The 17,578-nt window shown below is 42.1% G+C and overlaps 1 protein-coding gene across 1 annotated transcript in view; it reads left to right on the top strand.

Annotated features, from left to right (window-relative positions):
* The first annotated feature begins 236 nt into the window (after positions 1-236).
* SHROOM3 (shroom family member 3) overlaps positions 237-17,578 on the top strand; it is a 121,379-nt gene continuing 104,037 nt past the window's right edge. The window contains exon 1 of the mRNA XM_055086034.1: positions 237-311. The gene's annotated coding sequence lies outside the window, so the exon portion shown is untranslated. The remainder of the gene's footprint in view (positions 312-17,578) is intronic.

Here is a 17,578-nt window from a genome sequence, read left to right on the forward strand (position 1 = left end):
TTATTTTATTTTTTGCGGTACGCAGGCCTCTCACTGCTGTGGCCTCTCCTGTTTCCGGACGCGCAGGCTCAGCGGCCATGGGCTCATGGGTCCAGCCGCTCAGCGGCATGTGGGATCTTCCTGGACCGGGGCACGAACCCGTGTCCCCTGCATCGGCAGGCGGATTCTCAACCACCGCGCCACCAGGGAAGCCTGGAAGATCCTTTTTATGCAGGCCGAGATGCCTCCGTTAACTGTGGGCTGAAATATGCTAGGTAACATCTGGCATACAGAAAGCAAAGAATGTTCTCCAGTAGGAAATGGTAATCAAGGTAAAGCTAATGCATAAAAGCTTAAGTCATTAATTCCGTAAATATTTCTTGAATGTCACCCTTGAGCCAGGTCCTGTGATATTCATCGTTGTAGCCTCACCTCCTATCCCGTGGTAGATAGATAAGATGAAAGAACGGATTGATGGATAAATGGACACACATTGTCCAGGGAATTTTATTTTAAGGATTTCCTGTCTTTTGCCTGCTCTTCCTCCCTTGGGACGCCCATATCATCCAACAGAGACTCCTGCCTCACCCCTCCTAGAACCACCCACTCACAGGAAGGAGAATTTCCTTAATGAAGGCAAGTAAACATGGGCTTGTGTGCTCACAGTAGGGAAGCCCTTATGTACTTTTACCCAGACTGAATCTGGGAAAATCATGTCAGGAAGAAGTTCACACCGTAACCGACTCAGTGGTGTACCATTTGCGTGTGTAGGCTTCACTGCAGCAAGTCCCGCAGGTGTATGATCTCTGGGTCAGGCAATCAGAGCAAATTTGCCTTTGTGGTCTCCAGAGCTCTACCACCCTTCATCCACTCTCTCTCGGGCTTGCCTCCTAGGAACCCAGCTTCGTCTCAGACCTATGCAGCCAGGATCTAGGAAAGGCACACCGGGCACCATTATTTATTGAATGCCCTCAATGCATTGGCCTCAAACCAAATGCAGAATTAGATTACTGTACCTGACCAGTTGGTTCACGTTTTAAACAAATAAATAGGCGGATAGAGGTGAACTAAGTAGCAGGGAAGGTGGAAATATACTCCAGGGAGAGGCTGGTGCCAGAGAGGGGAAACCATTCAGAGCCTGTCATTTTGAGCCCTTAAGTAGGACAGGGTCTTAGAATATTTAAGATCCAGCTCCATGTTTTTGATCAACCAGAGGAAGGGCAAATTTGGTTGGGAGAAAGAAAGATAAGCCCTTCAACAACACTTCAAGCCCTTAATGTTGATTCATTCTTTTGTGGTTGTCTCTGTCTTTGGGCCACCACTGTACCTTGTATATGCCTCTGACAAAGCACGTGGGCAGCGATAGCCAAGCTATCATTTGCTTACTTTCTGTCTTCTGTAATAGAACATGGGCTCAATGAGGATAGGGACTTAGTATTCTTCATATCTGAACTCCCAAAGCCTGATCAATAAATGCTTGTTGAATTTACATACGATACCCGCCTCAGTGACTGTAATTGAACCTCCAATGAGAGCTTGGGCCAGGATGTCAGATGCTCTAGGATTTCAAAATAGAGGTAACTGTGGATTTGAGTGGTCAGACAGCTTTTCTTGAGTCTTGTATTACTGACTGGGATCTTGCACTGAGGGAATTAGGAATGGGGGGGGTGAGCAATAGCCTGAGGCAAAGGCTCAGAATCAGGGGTGCTCTGTGGTTCTCGGGGAACAGTGCAGCTGAAGCCACTGTGGTCTGTGTTTGATATACCATGTCACATATAAGAAAGGTGGCATGGGGAGGTCAAGAGATAAATTAGGAATGTGGGATTAACAGATACACACTACTATATATAAAATAGGTAAACAACAAGGGCCTACTGTATAGCCCAGGGAACTATATTCAAAATCTTGTAATAAGGTGTAATGAAAAGAATCTGAAAAAGAATATGTATATATATGTATAACTGAATCACTTTGCTGTACACTTGAAACTAACACAACATTGTAATTAACTCTACTTCAGTTAAAGAAAAAAAAAAAGGTAGGATGAAGCCAACGTATGAAGGGACAGGTGAAGGTGTTTGACATTTAACCTTTCAACAGTGGGAAACTACTGAAGCCATTTAAGCCAAACTGTAAGAGATAAAAGGAAAGCTCAAAAGAGCTGAATCCAGCAGTGCCAGGAAAGATAAGTTGTAGTGAGAAGCCTGTGTAGGAAGATATAGCAACAATCTACGAATTAAGTGATAAAATTCTGGTCTTAGAGAGGTGGCAATGGGAATGAATTTCAAGATCCTGGGGCGTTTGTTGTTTTGAGATAAAGGTATCATTCGGATCCACAGTTTTCTCTAAATGAAAAATAAAATAATGACGGCCAAACTCTTTATTTAGTGCTTACTATATGCCAGTCACTGTTCTAAGCATTTTACATACAGTATCTCAGTTCGTACTCACAACAACCCTTTGAGGTACAACTATTAGTCCCATTTGACGGGTCAAGTAACTGAGGCACAGTGATTAAGAAACTGGCACAAGGTCATACAGCTAGTAAGACATAGAGCCAGGATTCAAACCACGACGTAAGGCCACACAGCACAAAGTGTTAACCACAAATACCTACTTCAATAGGCTCATGGGCAGATTTGTGAAAGAGGTTCTAAAATGTGATGTGTGTTGTCATTATGAAAGGAGAATAGAGAAGCATTTCCTGCATCTGCTTATCTCTTGTCATTATTAATTGCCTACTCCAGTTTAAGGTGAGCAGTATTCAGTACAATGTAAAATCTGTAATAGGATAATGTGTTTTTTCTTTTTAAACATTGATTTTCCTAATTTAAAAATGAATAATATTCTTTATAAACATCCAAATATTACAGAAATAACAAATATAGAGTGAATGTCCCATACAATCCTAAATTGCTCCCCAAATCATTATCCATTGGTGGGTGGAAATTCCTCCAGCTCTTCTCTCTTATAGATGCTGACATGTTTCCATCATGTATGTTAATAGTAATCCTTTTTTCCCATAGGTGATCACACTGTGGTGGTTGTTGTTTTTTAATATTTATTTATTTATTTAGGCTGTGTCAGGTCTTAGTTGTGGCACGCGGGATCGTTAGTCACGGGAGGGCGGCATGTGGTATCTTTTTTTACTTGCAGCAATGCTAACTTTTAGTTGCGGCATGCATGTGGGCTCTAGTTCCCCGACAAGGGATCAAACCCGGGCCCCCTGCATTGGGAGCATGGAATCTTACCCACTGGACCACCAGGGAAGTCCCAATCACACTGTTTTCTTTTTTTTTTTTAATATTTATTTATTGATTTATTTAATTTTTGGCTGCGTCAGGTCTTAGGCATTTGAGATCCTCCACTGTGGTGTACAAGCTTTTCTCTAGTTGAGGCGCGTGAGCTCAGTAGTTGAGGCGCGTGGGTTTAGTTGTCCCGTGGCATGTGGGATCTTAGTTCCCCGACCAGGGATCGAACCCGCATCCCCTGCATTGGAAGACAGATTCTTAACCATTGGACCACCAGGGAAGTCCTGATCACACTGTTTTCTAACATGTGTTTTCATTTAATAATTTTGGACATGTCTCCATGTCAGAAAATACCCTTTCATTTTATTTTCTTTAAAAGTTGTGTAGGATTCACTTTCACTTTCAGCTGCCCCAGTCTGGGTTCATGTTCTTTTCCAATCAGCAGAGCCACAGGTCTGATGTGACCTAGATTCTTACCTCAATGCCGCTTTTGTTCCTTTTGTGTCTTAGACAGGACTCAAGGAGAAGCAAGCTCAAGAGGGACTCGGTTTTCTGTTTCTGTGAACATAACAGAAGCTAGCATTTCTCTAGTACTCAGGATGAGCTAGCCACTATTCCTAGCCCCACTTTACAGATGAGGAAACTGAGGCCTAGAGAGGTTAAGTAACCTACTTGCTCAAGGTCATACAGTTAGAAACTAGAAAGTCAGAACTTGAACCCTGGCTCTTTTAACTCAAAGCCTGTGTATTAAGCACCATGCCATCTCTTTATCTTTTTCAAGTCTTTGACCTAAATGGTTTAATATAAGTGGTCTCCATAGCATCATGTGGAGTTCAACTGTTGATTAAGAGTTAGTTGGTAAAGATGAGCTCTGCTCCTTCTCTTTATGACACACTTTACAAATACCAGCATGAAAAGGGAGTTGTTGGAAGAAACACCTTCCTTTCTGCTGTTTCTCTCTCCATCCTCTCCCTGTAGGTCACTAGTTAGTCTGGGTTTGACCCACTGCCTCTCAACAGTCCCAGATGATGCCTTCCAGGGCTCGAACCTCATTTAGTCTCTCCCTTGCCGATGGGGGCCATGAGGGGAGAGCTGCTGAAGGTTCCTCGCGGGGAGTGGAGGAACCTTCTCCACATGCCAGCTGGGTGACATGATGGCTGCGGAAAGCCTGCATCCATCCTCCCAGCACAACCCACACAGAAATTTCAGAAGAGTCAATTTAAGTAGATGAGTGTAGATAAACAATCTCATGGAGCACCCTTAATAGGACTATGTTGTTTTGTTTTGTCTTTTGCCTAAGTGAACTAGACTTGTTTAACATACAGTCTCTTTTAATGGAATAAAGTAACTCTTTCCTTCTCTTTGGGCTAGGAAAGCCTACACAAAGACAATACAAGATAAATCCTACGTCCTGGATCCCTGAAACCATTAATATTTGAATTATTTGGTTGTACCTAATTTTGTTGCATCAGTGATTTCTCCCCAGGGCAGGCGTTTTCATAGAACTTGAGGGTTAGAAGGGAACTGAAAATCCAAGCGGTTCAGTTTCTTTTCTAATGCATTTTACAACAGTTCCCTAGAGTGGTCCGCCAGTGTCCACTTGAACACCATCGGGGAAAGTGAACTCCTAAGTACCAAAGCAGACTATTTCATTTTCAGAGCACTTCAAATTACAGTGATGTTCTCCTTTATACTAATTCTATCATAACTTCAGAGCTTTCATCCTTCTTGGACCAAATAGAAAATACTGAATGGATTTTTCCACTTTACCACCTTCCAGTCTTTCGAGGACAGTTAACATTTTTCTGCCAAATCTCTTCCAGGTTAGTTAATCTTTAATTCTTTCACCTCTTATTTCCATGTTGGATCTAGAGACCTGGGCTGTTAAGGTCCCTCTTCCTTGATTGTGTTCTAAACTGTCCACGTCACTCTCTTTTGTGGGTGACATGTAACACAGAACACAATGTTTCAGGAAAAACTAGAAGAGGACAATCGCTTACCTTGTTCTTGGTTGTCTACTTCCATTAGGTGCATCAAACTTAGGATTTCACCCAATTCTTCAAGAGAAGGGGAAACCAAAGAACTTTATTCTGGAAAGTTTGTTGGAAAAAAAAAAATCCCTTCATCAATTTATTTTTCTTCAAGCAATAATATAGAAAAAAGAAACCTGTGGACCTAGATTTTTAATTTTTTGTGTATTGTAGCATCTTTCTAATATGCCATTTTTTTCATAATATTTATCCACAGTCCATCTATAAGATAGGAATTGTGTGGAAATAATTGTGTAGTAATGCTTAACTTCTCATAAGTGCCTGAGTGATGACTCCTGAGGTACCAAACATTGAGACTTCTTAAAAGTGTCTTGGTAATTAAAGAGATGAAATATTGTAGAGTATTTCTTTATATCAGTGATTCTTTGAAGTGGAAGGCTAACCCCTTAAAGACTAGAATTTTTTAGCAGCTCTCCCCCTCCCCTCCTTACTGCTGCCCTGATGGAGTCAAGTTTCTGTGAATTCTTTCAGATCCTTGAAAGGTTTACGGCTTCCCTCCTCCACTTCAGGATTTAGGTACCCACTCCAGATCCAGATTAGTGTTTGTAACACTAGAAGAAAGTAAAGCAATAGGGTAGGTTTCCCTCAAAAAGGTTTTTTTAATTGTAAACTGTGTCTACGTATACATAAGATTTTATTACACTTTAGATTTCTTTGGAGAAACTACCGCTAGAATATACAAGACAACGTGTGGTGGAAGGGTACCTGAAGGTGGCAGAATACATTAGATGCCCTTGTATCATTTTCTAAAAAACACATGATTGGGGTGTTTATATAGGAGAGTGTCACCAAAAGTTATTACATATAAGGAAACCACTGTCAAAATTAACACTGCCTCTCAGCCATTGGTTAAATTTAAAAAGGAGGACAAAATCTTAAAGACAAATGAATTTTAAATCAAGGCCAACTAATTATAGCAGGGAATGTGTTGGATAAGAGTGGGTATATGTAATTACGTGGATCATTATATTGAAAATATTTAGGAGGTAATCACATGCCACCTAAACATTTGCACCCCCTGCAACCATCCCTTTCTGATCTCAGAGACCCACATTGACCCTGTAAAATGTATGATATGGCTTCCTCTTCTTAAAACGGTGACCTTTTCCAGGCCAATTAAAAGGTGCTGCTTTGAGGACATTGGAACCCAGGCTCAAAGGGATAAAAGGAAATTGAAACTTCTATTAAGAGGAGCTAATGATGCCTGGAGCAGTTGGGATTAAAAAAGAACAAAGTCAATTTTAAAAAGATCCCCAAATCAAAGAGCTGCTTCTCTCATCAAATACCAAGAGAAAGCAAAATGATTTTTAATGAAAACTGGGGCAATGGAATCAGCCTTTTGCCTAGATCCTGGGACTTCAATCAAAACCAGTGAGTAGTTTTGAGTAAAATCCTTTGAACTTCTTGGGAAAAATGTGCTACATAAATTTAAGGTAATGTCATGAAAGATAAGCTAGCTTTTCTCCTAAATTAGATAAAATGATCCAGGAAGATATTAAAATGATAAAAATAAAAAGTAGTGTACATATAGGATTAATTTATAATTGATTCCTCATCTGACATAAAATAAATCTAGGGTTAAAATTTTACATTTTAAAAAATTTAGATATAATAGACATATAACATTGTGTTAGTTTTAGGTGTACAACATAATGATTTGATATATGTATATATTGTGAAATGATTACCACAATAAGTTTAGTTGACATTCATCACCACATATTGTTACAATTTTCTTCTTGTGGTGAGAACTTTTAAGATTTATTCTCTTAGCAACTTTCAAATATACAATATTGTTAACTAAGTCACTATGCTATGCATCACATCTCCAGCACTTATTTATCTGATATCTGGACATTTGTACCTTTTAACCACCTTCACCCATTTCACCACCCCCCATCCCCCATTCCCTGTGTATAGCAGTCACCAATTTGTTCTCTGTATCTATGAGGGTTTTTTGTTTTTGTTTTTGTTCTTTAAAGATTCCACACATATATGAGATTATACAGTATTTGTTTTTCTCTGTCTGACTTATTTCACTTGGCATAATTTCCTCAAGGTCCATCCATGTTGTCGCAAATGGCAGGTTTTCCTTCTTTTTTCTGGCTGAATAATAATATTCCACTGTATGTATATACCACAATTCTTTATCCATTCATCCTTTGGTGTACACTTAGATTGTTTTCATCCTTTGGCTATTGTAAATAATGCTACAATGAACATGGTAGTGCAGGTAGTTCTATTTAAAAATTTTAAGGGGGGCTTTCCTGGTGGTCCGGTTGTTGGGACTCCGTGCTTCCAATGCAGGGGGCACAGGTTCAATCCCTGGTCAGGGAACTGAGATCCCGCATGCCGTGTGGCATGGACTAGATAGATAGATAGTAAATGTTGTTTAAAGTAAATAAATAAATGAATAATAAACATTTTAAGGATCCTCCACACTGTTTTCCATAGTGGCTGCATCAATTTACAGTCACACCAGCACTGCATGAGGGTTCCCTTTTCTCCACATTCTTGCCAGCACTTGTTTTTTCTTGTCTTTTTGAGAATAGCTATTCTAACAGGTGTGAAGTGATAGCTCACTGTGGTTCTGATTTGCATTTCCCTGACGATTAGTGATGTTGAGCACGTTTTCATGTACCTATTGACCATCTGTATGTCTTCTTTAGAAAAATGTCTATTCAGTTCCTTTGCCCATTTGTTAATTGTATTGTTTGGGATTTTTACTATTGAGTTGTATGAGTTCTTTATATATTTTGGATATTAACGACTTATTGGATATATGATTTGCAAATATTTTCTCGCATTCCGTAGGTTGCCATTTAATTTTGTTGAGGGTTTCCTCTGCTGTACAGAAGCTTTTAGTTTGATGTAGTTCTACTTATTTTGGTGTCAAATCCAAAAATCCCTGCCAAGATTGATGTCAAGGAGCTTACCCCCTATGTTTTCTTCTTGGAGTTTTATGATTTCAGGTCTTATGTTCAAGTCTTTAATCCAGCGGTCCTCAACCTTTTAGGCACCAGGGACAGGTTTTGTGGAAGACAGTTCTTCCACAGATGGTGGGGGGAGGGGGGGAGGGTTCAGGTGGTAATGTGAGCCGCGGGGAGCGATGGGGAGCGGCCGATGAAGCTTTGCTCGCTTGCCCACCACTCACCTCCTGCTGTGCGGCCTGGTTCCTAACAGATCACGGACCTGTAGCAGTCCGTGGCCCAGGGGTTGGGGACCCCTGCTTTAATCCATTTTGAGTTGATTTTATGTACGGTGTAAGATACTGGTCCAGTTTTATTCTTTTGCATGTGCCTGTCCAGTTTTCCCAACACCTCTTTTTGTTTGCTTGTTTTTTGGCCGTGCCACACGGCATACAGGATCTTAGTTCCCTGACCAGGTATCGAACCCATGCCCCCTGCAGCGGAAGTGCAGAGTCTTAACCACTGGACCGCCAGAGAAGTCCCTCCCAACACCACTTATTAAAGAGATTTTCCTTTCCCATTGTATATTCATGGCTCTTTTTCATAAATTAATTGACCATATATGTGTGGGTTTATTTTGGGGCTCTCTATTCTGTTCCTTCAATTTATGTGTCTGTTTTTATGCCAATACCATACTGTTTTGATTATAGTATAGTATATGCTATAGTAATAGCTTTGTAATATAGTTTGAAATCAGTATGTACGCTGCCTCCAGCTTTGTTCTTCTCAAGATTGCTTTGTCTATTTGGGGTCTTTTGTGATTCCATACAAATTTTGTTCTATTTCTATGAAAAATTCTAATTGAATTTTGATAGGGATTGCCTTGAATCTGTAGATTGCTTTGGGTAATATGGACATTTTAGCAACATTAATTTTTCTGGTCCATGAGTACAGACTATCTTACCATTTATTTGCGACTTCTACAATTTCTTTCATCAGTGACTATATAGTTTTCAGTGTACAGGTCTCTCACCTCCTTGGTTAAATTTATTGCTAGATAATTTACTCTTTTTGATGCAATTGTAAATGGGATTATTTTCTTAATTTCTAAAATCTAGCATTTTGATGACCTGTGATGTACACAATAAGTCATTAGGTGGTTGCTGTGGATGGTAATTATTATAACCTTGATAGGTTGTTCACTTCTTCGTACAGTTTATAATAACCCCATCTGTATTAGTGTGCTCAGTCTGCCATAACAGCATACCACAGCCTGCATGGCTTGAACAATAGAAATTTATTTTCTCACAGTTCTGGAAGCTGGAAAGTCCAAGATCAAGATCAAGTTTCCAGCGCGGCTTGGCTTCTTGTGAGAGCTGTCTTCCTGGCTTGCAGATGGCCACCTTCTGTATCCTCACATGGCCTTTCCTGGGTGCATGCAGAAGTGTAGGAGGAAGATAAGTGGAAAATGAACTCTTTGGTGTCTCTTATAAGGACACTAATCTTCTTAAATTAGGGCCTCACCCATATGACCTTCTTTAACCTTACTTTCTTAGTGGCCCTTATCTCTAAATACAGCCATGTTGGGGGGTGGGGTTTCAATATATGAATTTGGTGACGGACACAGGCATTCAGTCTATAGCACCGCGTAGCAATAACTAAGAGGTCAGGGAACTCTTGAGCTTGAAAAGGGGCTAGGCTTCGTACTACACATGCACATCAGTGGGTAATGCCTTTGCCACTTAGAAGATAGTTGGGTGGGTAGCTGGCAAGCTATCAGGAAACCTAAGAGCAGGCTAGTGCTGCATTTGCTGTTTGTTTAAATTCTAAATGAACTAACTGCCCAAGCCAAGGAACACCACACCCTTGGCATGACCAGCAGAAGCCTCTTCATGGCACATTTACTTGAACTCCCTTAAGATATGTTTAATGGTACTGTAGCCAACGAGAAATTTTCTATCATAACCCATCATTTTGGGATGTTGGTTATCTATCCAGTAAATCAGAGCATTGGCAAAGGAAGCTTCGCAGAGTCCAACTTCACTGCCCCTGAACTTCTACCTGGATGTGGCTTTAATGGTGGATAAAACCATTATTTTAGAATTAAAAAGGTTTCCTAGAATAAAGCAGGTCACTCCTACTTATATTAGGACTCACAAAGCTACTTTATTGGGGGTTGGGGTTTCAACATATGAATTTGTGTGTGTGGGGGGAAACACCTCATCTCAGCTTGGAAATTCTAGGCTGAATTAAGTGTTAAATTTAATTACAAAAAAGAAGGACACTTTGCTGTATACCTGGAACTAAAACAACATTGTTAATCACCTATACTCCAATATAAAATAAAAAGTTTAAAAAGAAGAAAAAGGACACACCCACTTCTGTGCCAGTGTGTATTAAGCAGAGGCAAACATATCCAGTGTCGGCAATCGGTTTAGCAGTTTAATAATTTGAGTAGATAAAGAAAAAAGGGAGGTGCTGAGACAAGAAAGATGGCTCTTCTCAAAAGCAAAAAGACGTCTGGACTGATAAGAGGGCAACTGAAAGAGGAGCTGAAGATAACCAGGAGAAACTGATCATAAATTTGCCTCAGCGTTCAGACAGGGGGTTATGCAGCTGAAGTATAGGCAGGGGTCACTCTGGTGAATTTAGAACTTACATCCTGGTTTTGATACCTCTAGGCAGCCTCCTTCACCATGCACCTCATCTCCAAACATTAGGTGGTGGAATATGCATGGTTGAAAAGAACTGCCCAGTATGAATAGGTATTCTGTAATTGATGGGGCCATGAGTTCCCTGAGAAGTGGATCAGCCTGTGTCCCGTGTCACAGGCTACTGCCTCAACTGTGCTGTGTCAATGGGTAATAAAAAAACTCACCTGACAGCTTAAAAGTTTTAATCGTTACATTTCCCTTATGATCCCAGGGAGGCCAGGCCTTCCTGGAGAGGGTGTTCAAGTTATGAGTTCATGCAAGGTGTGAAATACATTTGAGAGAGAGAGAGAGAGAGAGAATGAGAGAGAGAGAGTGTGTGTGTGTGTGTGTGTGTGTGTGTGTGTGTGTCTGTGTCTGTGTCTGTGTCTGTGTCTGTGTCTGTGTTTCAACAACACCACAGCTGGTGAACTAACAGATTTACCCATATGATTCAGGCATTCTAGCTGGTTGTTCAGGGACGCAGACCTGGAGCAGGTAGATCGTGTGTGTGTTAGGAGAGAAGTGGGAGGAGAGGGACACCCGTCATACTCTGTTGGTCCTGAGTAGGACCTTTGCTTTATGCAAAGTATGAGTATAAAAGTAGAACTGAACTCCCTCAGGTCTAATGCCATGAAATGAGTGAATATCATGCAGAACTGCTCAATAAACTGAAAACAGTATACTGTACAATTATGTGATGTTTTATCAAGCATGATTATCATTTCTGTCACTAAGGCCACTAAGCTGCCAGCATCAGGAATCCTGCCCATATTGAGGTGTTCCATGTGCCAGACCCTGTTCTAGATCAGAATTTTTCAACTGTGGCTCTTATTAACCTTTGGGGCTGGATAATTCTCTGTTGTGAGATGCGAGGTGGGGCTGTCCTGGGCACTGTAGGCCGCATCCCTGGCCTCTGCCCACTAGACGCTAGAAGCACACTCCCTCCACCCCCAATGGTGACAACCCGAATGCTTCCAGACATTGCAAAGTGTCCCCTGGGAGCAAAATTGCCCCTGGTTGAGAACCAGTGTTCCAGACACATGACATGTTTGAGATGGGGTGTGGCATATGCAAAGAGCATGAGCTGGGAGAATTCCCTGGCAGTCCAGTGGTTGGGACTCCGTGTTCTCACTGCCAAGGGCCTGGGTTCAATCCCTGGTCAGGGACCTAAGATCCCACATCCCACAGGCCATGCAGCACAGCCCCCTACTCCAAAAAAAGAAAAAAAGAAAAAAAAAAAGAGCGTGAGCTGGGCATCACGCTGCTATCTTCATTCCTTCATTCACTATTTCCTGAGCCCTTGCTCTGTGCCAGGAACGGTGCCAGGTGATGGAGATAGAAGGATGAAGATGACATGGTTTTTTCCTTAAGGAAACGAGTCTAGTAAGGGAGAAACACTCATAAATTGCCCATCAATGGGGTAAATGCAGTGAAATACACACTCACGGGAGCTGGAAGCACATACCGGTCGGGGACAGAGCTCCTGACCCAGTTTGGGAGGCATCCTAAGAAAGCTGGAGGTATCAAGGAAGGCTCTCCTGAGTTGTCTAGTCTGAGCTGAGTCTTAAAAGATGAGTCAATGGAGGAGGTGAGAACACTGAACAGAGGCATAATTCAGTGTTGCAACACTGAAGCATAAGACAAGATGCAGAGGTGAAAAGAAGCCCAGAGAGTGTGTGTATTGGTCATGTGCTAAAATCCAGGTGCTAAAATCCAGATGCTAAATCCTGGGTAGCTAGACAGGATGACCTTGTTTGCCAATCTAAAAGCCTGTGCTTTGTTCTAGGAGGTGGGGAGCCATTGACAGGTTTTAAGTGAGGGAGTGGCATGCTTTTGTTTAAACCCATTGCTTTGGTTGCTCAGCAGAGAACAGAGTTAAGGGGCACGGGAGTGAAAGCAGCGAGACCAACTTAGGAGGCCAAGAGATAATGAGGGCCTGAACTAGGGCCATGGAAGGAGGGGAGAGATTTGAGAAATCTTTCAGAGATAAGATGGCATGACTTGACTCTCTGGATATGAGAGATGAGGTAGGGGGAGCAAGCCAGGATGACTGCCTGCCACACTTGTTCTCAGGTGCCACTCTAAGGGTCTAGCATTTAGGAAATACTCAGCGAGGGTAACCATTGCATTATGCTATCATATCAACAACTTCTTATCCCCATATTGCAGATGAGAAGATTGAATCTCGGAGGGAAAAAGTGGTTAGCCCAAAGTCACACAGCTAGTAACCTGAGCTCTGTTTGATTGTCTAACTTCTACCCTATCCTACTGTGTGGCTTTAGCCTAAGTGTGGGTTACACTGGTGAAAATGACTTCACTCAGAAAGAAGTGGACTTGGCTTTTATGCTTGGGAGGTGCTCAGTGTTTCCTGAATATATATATGTATATGTATATATATTTGACATCACCATTAAGTTCTGGGCCAATGAGAGGACTCTAGTCCTATTGTCATTTCTATCTGCAAATATTAAATGTGACCAAGACCAGACCGTTGGGCAGGAAAGGGGAATGATTGTTACCGGACTACATGTTGAATCTTATGGATGTTGTTAAGATAAACACAAAGAAATTCCTGTGTTACTTCTCTCTAGGATTGCTCCCTTAACCTTTCCTTCTCCAAATCTAGACTTCAAGGCTCCTAGAAGAACCAACACACAGAAGTATAGGATTAGCTGCCCAATTTACTTATATTTTAAGAAAGTGTCCCAAAAGGCCAGTTAAGCCTGTCTGACAGCAGTGACAGGTCTCATCGTCAGAAAATCCGAGGATGATTATAGCCTATGACCTGTGACAGCTCTAAAGGCATTAAGAATTGCCAGGGAATACCACTGCGATTTGACTCTCGGGCCATTGGAAAGCACGGGGGCTTTGCTGGCCAGTGGGTGTGGATTTGCATCCATGGTGTCCCTTGTCAGCTATAAACTGGAAACGTCACTTACCTTGCTCAGCCCCAATTTCCCCATATGAAAAAATGGAAATAATATTTACCTTAAAGAGTTGTGAAAAGTCTAACACCGTTCCTGGTTAATAAATTTATTGATGCCTTTGATCATTATACAGGTTGGGGATTAGAAGTTCCTTCCAAAACGTTTATGCCAGGCCATTGGTGTGGCGAGAGGTCTCACTCTAAGTATCAGCATATGTATTTTTTAGATAATTTTGCACATTAATCGTGAAAGGCAGTCATCTAGAGTGGAAGAAACACAATATTTGAAGTGGTTTGGTTCATTTTTGTCAGCTTTTCCCCTGATAGGTGACAGACACATTTATCTATAGCTTCCCACTCTATTCAAAGCTATTTGCCTTAACTTAACCTGAATGTACCTGCTCATGACTAGCTCTAAAAATAAAAAATGGAATATTAATTTCTATCTCTTTTGACATTCTGACCCCAATTCCAATATGTTTGGGGGACGGGGATTCCAAAAAGCAATTCTCTGTCACCAGGGTGTCTGAGAATTCAACTCATTTCTGACACTATGTAGAGATGGCATCAGATTCCGTAGGTTAGGGGAAGATTCCATAGGTTCATTCCTGCAAGACTGAACACACACTTCAGAACTAGACACAGCCCAGAGAGTTACCTGTGCTTCTGACCTACACGCTACAAATTGGAGGTTCCGATGACCCCCCCTCCCACTCTGGATGCCAATCACAAGTCCAGGTTGTTACCTGTACTGCTGACCAACTGGCTAGAGATCAGAGGTTCCCACGACCTCCCCCTTGGGTTCAATTAATTTGCTAGAGTGGGTCACAGAACTTAGAGAAACATTTTACTTATTAGATCACTAGTTTATTGTGAAAGAATATAACTCAGGACAGCCCGATGGAAGAGATGCACAGGGCAAAGTACAGGGAAAGGGCATGGTGCTTCCATGCCCTCTCCAGGTGCTCCACCCTCCCCAAACTCCATGTGTTCACCAGCCCAGAAGCTCTCTGAACCCTGGCCCCCATCCTTTTGGGTTTTTATGGAGGCTTTATTGCATAGGCCCGATTGATTAAATCATTGGCCACTGGTGATTGAAGGTTACATAGACCCGAATGATTAAATCATTGGCCATTGGTGATTGAAGTCAACCTCCAGGCCCTCTGGGTCTGGAGGTGGGACCGAAAGTTCCATCCATCTCATCACAAGGTTGTCTCCACTGGCAACCAGCCCCCACTCTTAGGTGCTTTCCAAAAGTCACCTCATCAACCAAAAAAGAGACAACTTTAAGCTCCCATCACTTAGGAAATTTCCAAGAGTTTGGGAGCTGTGAGCCAGGAACTGCGGTCGAAGATCTGAATGATAGAATACATATATAAATCACAATATTGTACCATCCACTTAAAATAGTTTCCCTTTGGTTCAAGGTGCGCTCTGCTCTGTTAAAGTAACCAAGCAGTGAGTGTGTTCCTGTTCAAAGTCCCCTTGGGGTTGAGATTCTGTTTCTATGGTGCAACAGTGACATCCATTGGCCTGTTGCGCTAATTATAGAGGAAACCTGTTTCTCAGCTCTGTGACTACTGGGTTTCCAGTTACAGACAGACATACGAAGAGAACAGACTGTCTCCGGGCCCAACAGGTAAGTCAAGCACCTGGCCTCCTGGAGACTGGGCTGGTTACAGGATCCTCTCCAAGGACACGCGTTCTCAGATCACTGCTACCTGGGTCTTCTCTTGTGGTCGTGTGGGGCAGTCGTGGAATCAGTCCTATGTTTGTAGAGTTCAGTACATTCATGGGGCTCTGGGGAAACCATTGGTTTGGGATTCAGATATGCTTCTGAATGCATAAGCCAGGGCAACTCCCTTCAACTCTGAACCTTTTCCACACAGATGAAGTGAAGCTGATAACCATACCTGTCTGGGAGTTACCAAGGGCTTTTCCACACATTTGATAATAAATCCACACAATCACACAACAGTTGTGAAAATTAGGAAAGTACAAATCACATCTGCTTAACACCCAGCAGACTGTGGGGATGGGAAGCTGGCCACCCAAATGACAGGTTCTCAGACCTCCAGCCTTGGTGACTTGTGTTCCCTGCCCTAGTTAGAATTCACCAGATTGTTCAGAAACTCTTGCTTCATTTCTGAAAGAACCTTGGGGGGAGGTTCTAAAGCTAGAAAAGCAAAGGAAAGGTTATGTGGCTGGATTTGAGATTGAGCAATGAGTGCGTGCCTTCATGTAGAAAAAGAAAAAACAGGGCTGTTTTTCATCTCCACAGAGAACGTAACAGGAAATGGCAAGACTAGAAATCTTTATTTCTACCAACTATGTGTCAGATACTCTGTTAGGCATTAAGAATAAAGGATAAATAAGACAAACCATGGTGTGCCCCCAAAGACCTTGTTTTCAAGTGAGGGACACAAACTAGGAACAGTGAATTCTAATAATGTGGTAGGAGTTATGTTAAGCATTCCTGCAGGAACCCCTTCTAAGCCACCCGCCGCCCTCCCCCGTGTGTGTGTGACTGGTAGGATCCAAGTAATGGCTAACGTAGGCACCTTTGGATGGAAAAATGGGTGAATAGTCTCAGTTCCACTCAAAGCCAAGATATCAAATACTTCTCAGTATCAAAATCAAGCAGGTTGCAAAACTGACAAGTCAGATACGTTATCACTTACATAAAAGAACAAAACCTATGGATTCAGCGGGCGCTTTGTATCATTTCCAAGTAAAACATTTTTTTAGAAGTAATTAGGGGATTTGTAACTAATTTCTGATATATGTAGCCAAACCCACTACTGACTCACTGGTAAAGCTTTTTCAAATCATTGTTATGATTAAACAAACCAAAAAAAACACCTCACCTAAGGAAGAATCTCATTGAGACTCCATTCCTCCCTCTCCAGTTGACTACCTAACAGGAAGGTTCGATTTCAGTGCCCGCTCTTATTAAATCATATCATTTTAACTCTCCTTGTAAATACTCCAGGCTCCTTCAGACCACCTCTCCTCCCGCTAACCACAGCCTCCCCATGTGACCTTGCTGACTTTTCCCCTCTGGAGAGGGCCAAGTACCTATCATTTCCTGTTTACCAGTGGAACTTTCTAAGGACAGAGGCCAACAGACCCAAGACACCTTGCCAAACAGGTGGCCCCACTACTTTACGTGCCCCTCCCCCACCCCTATACCACTGTCTAACCATTAGAGCGCCTTAGAAAAAGTGCAGCCCATATCTTAAAGCACAGCTTCTCATGTTCGTCATTTGGGTTTAGACTCACGTCAGTCAAACTGAGAAAATTTTAGCCTACAATTGTTGGCTCTGTTTAGAGTCCTTTCCCAAGTACCAAAGTATAAGTCTGCAGAATCCAGTGAAATTTCTATGGGCCTTGAGAAGCCCTTTCCACCAAGTAAGAAAAGATGAGTTTACACGGATATAGAGAACAAACTAGTGATTACCAGTGGGGAGAGGAAAGGGGGAAGGGGCAATATAGGGGGATTAAGAGGTACAAACTATTAGGTATAAAATAAGCTACAAGGATATATTGTACAACACGGGGACTATAGCCCATAGTTTATAATAACTATAAAAGGAGTATAACCTTTAAAACTTGTGAATCACTATGTTGTACGCTTGTAACTTACACGACATTGTACAACTATACTTCAATAAAAAGAAGTGTTTAGGGGCTTCCCTGGTGGCGCGGTGGTTGCGCGTCCGCCTGCCGATGCAGGGGAACCAGGTTCGCGCCCCGGTCCGGGAGGATC

This window comes from Physeter macrocephalus, chromosome 7, assembly GCF_002837175.3.
Source record: "Physeter macrocephalus isolate SW-GA chromosome 7, ASM283717v5, whole genome shotgun sequence".
NCBI lineage: Eukaryota > Metazoa > Chordata > Mammalia > Artiodactyla > Physeteridae > Physeter > Physeter macrocephalus.